Source organism: Anas platyrhynchos, chromosome 2 (genome assembly GCF_047663525.1).
Source record: "Anas platyrhynchos isolate ZD024472 breed Pekin duck chromosome 2, IASCAAS_PekinDuck_T2T, whole genome shotgun sequence".
In the NCBI taxonomy this organism is placed as follows: domain Eukaryota; kingdom Metazoa; phylum Chordata; class Aves; order Anseriformes; family Anatidae; genus Anas; species Anas platyrhynchos.
Window position 1 is genome coordinate 139,151,041 of NC_092588.1, and position 6,000 is coordinate 139,157,040.

Below are 6,000 nucleotides of genomic sequence, written 5' to 3' on the forward strand. Positions count from 1 at the left end.
CAACTTAGGCAAATAAATCTATTTTGTTTCAAAGGAACAAAGCAATAAAACCCCTGAAGCAGGCATTACCTGAAGGTAATTGACTGCATCTATGAGTTAAATGTACCAAGGAAAAGAGAAGACTACTTCTAGCTGACAAGGTCAATTCTCCCATTGCTGTGTCCTTTCTGGGTGATACTGGTATTCTGAACACATCTGAAATTGTTAAATAAAACTTTTGAGAACAGGATGATGTCCATTTTAAAATAAAAGATCTATTTGTTATTTTTTAAATATACAGCCAATAAAGAAATTTCCGGTAGAGTAATGCATAGGAATTGTACTAATGCTATATATAGTAGCTAAATACCTGTCATCACTTGTGGTTGCATGCAATGCTAATGATTTTTTTAAATATATATATATTTAATATATATTTATTTATTTATAAACATTGACTGTAAAATGACATTGTGTGATAAACTCAGCAGTTAAATGTTTGCATATATTTTCTGTAATTGAACATCCATGTAACCTCTATTTCTACTGTGGATGGAATCCTGATGAAGAAGAAAAATTAAATATATTGGTACCAAACTGGGCAGTGATGAATGAAGCTTGGTAAGACGTCTGTCTGCTGGTTCTGAAACCATTAGGTAGTGAGAGATTGGACATATCTGCTTTGTTTCAGATGTCCAAATTCAGCTGGTGAGTCCTACACACAAGAAAACCTTATCAGGTTCGTTGAGCCTGAGGAGCATGAAATAGATGGGCTTTCTCAAGCCTTCACCTTAAGAAACATCCTCAAACTCTTTCTGTAGCTATTTTGGTTTGATGCCTCTCATATCAGCACTCCCTAGTGGAGAAGCAGAGGTCAGGACACATCTTTCATGATATTTGATATTTTTTCCTCTTTCTGCTAATACTGGATATAGATTGTACCTTTTGTATTGCGTTAGTTTACTGTTCATTAAATTAAGAAGCTTCACCAGCTGAGAGTAAAATCTTTACTATAACATTTGAGTTTCTTCTGTTTACCTGCAGATTTTCTCTCAAGAGCAACAGTTACCATGACCTGATAACACCAGATTGTTCACCTGCATCCAATTTGAAATAAACACTCTGCTTTCCTGAAAATTGATGGCCCATTCACTTTTTACAGCAATGTTGTTCATTTCTTCCGATATGTTAATAATGTTGTTTCCAGTTTTGCTCATGCTGCTTATGGTTTGCTAACATTTGCATTTTCTGGTAAAATCATGGGAACCACTTTATTTTTTCAGTTACATTTCCAAGTAATGGGCATATTCTCGGTTTGTGATTCTGCCACACTTTATTGCTCTGTGTGATTTTTTTTTTTTTTTTTTTTTTGCCTTGACTCCATTGTTAACATCTGAATGTCCTTCTGCTTCATTTCTCTCACTTTTATTTTTTGTTTGTTTGTTTTTGGTAACATTTTGTTTTGCTTTGTCATGGTGGCGTTATATGCTGTTCTGTATGTAATACATGTAAATATAACTTCTACTTTAGTGATATTTGTCTGGAAAATTTGTTATTATTTATTTAAAAAATAATTCTGGCTCTAGTTACTTAATATTTTTCCTACTTTCTGTTTTTTATTTGATTCCATTTACATAATCTCTGAAAATCACAAGTTTGTCTTTTCAGCCTTTAGTTGCAGATTCTTTCTGCCTTAAGTTATTCCCTATATTGTCTATTTAAAAGTGTCCATCAGCTATTTCAGAACTAGCTTCTGTCTGCAGAAATAGAGAATCCTATGGCTGTCTTCCTTCCTTGAACTGACTCGTAGTAACCAGAAATTGAAATTGCTTTAAACATTCTTCATTGTCACTGTGAATCACAGAGCTGTTTTGGCTAAAAGTCAACTTTAAATGACTTCAAGAGAAATAATAACAACAGTTAACAGGGCCCCTCTCCTGGCTCTTCTTCCTGAAGAAAGTGAGGTAGAGGAATGTGGAGAAAAAGGATGACTTCTCAGTAAATGCAAAAACTGTCCCTTCCCACCCCGCCTCTCAACACACACACAGGACTTCTTCCACTTCAGCACATGAGAAATTTTGTCAATGTAAATCATGTTTTGGAAGATCAGGGAACACATTCCAGGATCCGTTAACTTATTTCTACTTCCCAAAATAAAATTCAAAAATGCAAAAGAACACTTCTCAGCAATGTATCAAATTCAGGATCCATAAAAGAAAAACAAACAAAACAAAACAAAACAAAAAACACACAGCCTTTGCTGCAATTTTATCAAACATCAATGATGCAGCACTATTCCAATTCTAAGTGGAACTGGTGTGAGAAATACATGTAAAATCAAAACCCTGCTGCTTAATAAACAAACAAAAACCTCACAGACTCACAGAAACTTCCTGTCCCAGATCTTGCTCCTTTTTTTTTTTCTTTTTCTTTTTTTTTTTTTTTTTCTTTTTCTTTTCCCTAGCATAAAGTTAAGTTCAATAACAGCCTCTGGGAGATCTGGACTTGTAATGGAAAGCTGTCACATTCTGTCTGATTCTACACACAAATCTGCTAACTCTAACAGCAATTCAGTGCTTTATACTGTTTACAAATAATCTTAAGATGTTTTTTTTGTTGTACAGCATCAGGTTTTTGAAGTACATAGCATGATAATAAGACAACCAAATTTCATGGAGATCAAGTTTTAGTATAGTCATTTGAATTCAAAAAACAGCTCTAGGTCAGAGATTTATGCCTGTTATTTAAATCCTTGTTCCTTTTCCTCTCAACAAGGACAATGCAGCCAAAGAAAATGGGATGTGGCAAAAGGGAAAGCTTAGGTACAGCTGAGCTATACAAGGTGATATTCTAGAGATAGAATGTAAAAAAATACATTCTATAATAATAAGAAGAAAAAATACATTCTATAATAATAATAAGAAAAAAGAATGAATATTTTATCTACGATTTCTTTGTTTCTATCTTTTCCTTCCCTGGCTCCTAAGTGAAGCTTCAGCTCAGAAAATTTTGAGTTTTCTTTTCAAGATTTTTATATTACAGTGGATAAGGTTAATAAATTGGGTTACCCAAATAACATTTAGAGTATTATAACTGTGAATTACATTCTTATATAACTAATATTTCGTATGTACTGCGCACCTTTTTCACTCGAATATAAACATAAAATACCACTTAATAACCTGAGATAAGTGCAAATGCGGATAATATGTCTTTTAAATTCTTCCTGCATACGACAGTCCTACCACCAAATACTAGCTGAAGTCTAAAGAAGATTGACATGTGGTGTAAAAGGCCTTTTTTTTATTATTTTTTTCCCCTAAGATTTAAACTTGTTTATTCAGTAATGTTTTCCATGATCTTATTTGATCTTGGTAGCTTCCTCTAGAGATCAAAGAAACATAGTTCCTTTTCATCATTTTCTTTCCTCCAATATACTATACCACGCAATGCTGCCCAGCTTCATTGTGATTTTAAAGTTTAACGTCTTAAAGATATTTCATAAGTTCCCTATATGTGAATTTAATATCACCAGCCTTTTTCCAGCTCAGTTTTCCTTCATTTGCCATCAAAATAGAGGAAGCATATTTAACAGAACTATCATAAACTAGCTTCCTGGAAGGAGAGATCTCTGTGTAAAATATAATTTTACAATAAAACAAGTGGCCTCTGATGCAGATTGGTTCAGACCACATTCTGTACAGAAATGTTTGGTTGCAAATGGCAATAGTAAAAAAAATAAAAATAAAAATTATCTCAGACTTTTGAAATATTATACTGATAAAATAACATGGCAATTGTGTGATTTCTATTTTCACTCATGACTTAAAATTAAAAATATTAATGTAATTGGAAATGTGACTGAAAATGAAGTTAATGGTAGAAGTCTATTTTCTCAATGTATTTATGACAGCAAAATGTTCTTTGAACACATAGGACACAATATATGTCCTACAAAGCTACAAAAGAAAGGTCCTTAAAATGATCAGTGATTTAGAGTCAATACAGCTTCAAACCCGCAAGTGGGAAGTTGGAAAATTTTGGGATTTACTATCTTGGAGGCAGTAAAAGTTAGAAGAACAACATATTAACTGCTACAAACCATGAAAATTACAGATTATCAATTGCCTGTAAAAGATATTCACACCACTGTTGAACAAGGATTGAATGCATGAGTGACTGATATGCAGAGTCAGCTCCTTTTTCAGCTGAGGATGAATTAATCATTCAGCAGATACCCTGACAACATCTGCAGTTGTGTAATGAGATTTCTGACAGAATTTGCATGGTTTATTCTGTGTGTATGCAATATTTCAATTTAATAATTTGAAATTCCTTCTATTCTGATGAACTTCCACTGAAGCATTAGATTTCTACCCAAGATACTGATCAGTACTGTGAGAAACACTCCGTAGCCAATAACTTAGGCTCAGGCGAGGATCTCAGTGAAGTAGTAATTTATTCGCGATTGCAATGGCGGGCGCCCCACAAGCAGGAGAGAGCGCATCTACTAGTTCCAAAACACAGTTTATATACCTTTTGATGGCAGGACCCTCCCCTGTTTCCCCACTGAGTGAGTAATCCAGGTTCACAATCTATCTGATGCTTCACAAACAATGCATAGTCTTCAGTTGCGGGCCTGTTAAATTTCAAATTTCTTTTGACATTTTTACTGCTTGAAGTGGTAATGTTTCTTCACTTATCTGACTTGACTTGACACCGTGATTTTCACCTAATTGTCCTAAGGAGACTGGTTGTCTGCATTTTACTAGGTCGCCTGCTAAACTTTCTTATCACTGTAAGCATATCTCAGTACCACAATGCCTCCTTCTAAACAATGTAACTCTGCAAAAACATTTCTATTCCCACAATTCCCCCCTTTTCTTTTTTTATAAACTGTTGATTTTTGCAAAACCTTTCTCTAAGGTGCAATTTGATAGACTTCTTCTTCTTTGCTTTCTTTGCTTTCCATCTCCTCATTATCACCTTATCTGAGTAAGGTGGTGGCTCAATGGTCATTTGTTTCAGTAGTGCGGTTTCAGTTAACCACTGTACTAGTCCTCTTACACAGGGGATAATGCAGCAACCAATGGCTGTCAAAACTCCTACAACTATGATCAAGGATGTAAATATGCCTACTTTTTCTGCCAATTCACTGGCAAGGGTGGTAAGCCCTTGCAATGCTCTTGTTACCGAGCCATCTGGGACACTACTGTTGGGTATAAGTGCAACAATGGTTGCTCAGTATTACACACACAAACACACCTCCTTCCTCTGCGAGCATCATATCTAATGCTATCCTGTTTTCCCAAGCCATTTTGCTGATGGCATCTAGTTGTTCAGCGATTCCTCTCATCGCATCCTTGGTATAATTGATGAATCTCTACTGATTATAATAGAAATAATTAATTCAATCCACATTTTTATTGATTGTTACCCACCAGAACATTGACTCAAACCCTGCAGCAATTTGATTTCTGGCTTTATGTTCATCTGGAACTCCTCTAGGTACCCCAATAGAATCTATGTATACTCTATCATCAAATGATATTCCTAAGCCTCTTTTACTTCCTCTGGGTATTTGTGATGTTTCTCTTTCAAATGCCAGGGTGAAGGGTATAGCTAATTGAACAAGTGCACAAGTGCCTTCCCAATTAGATGGTAGGGTGGACCGTAAGATCTTCCCTCCACCGTACCACCAGAGATCTACCCTGGGGATCTCTAGTCTTGAGCAGTTTCCCATCAAGTCCTTGGTAGCACAAGGCAAATTCTCCCAGATGCCAGGTAGCACTCACACCCTGCCGTGAGAGGCAAGCTGTATGGTTACCTATAGCTGTAGAGAATGCAGGGGGAACCGTGATACTGTTATCATGCAAGGAACAGCAAAGAGAGACTTACAGGCCTCATTTCCCCAGGCAGTCTTTTCTTGGTACAATGCAATCATACATCGCACCCCTTGGGAGTCTTTGGTCCACCACCATGGGAAGGGCACTATCTGGGCAATCAGTCATCCCGAGGCAC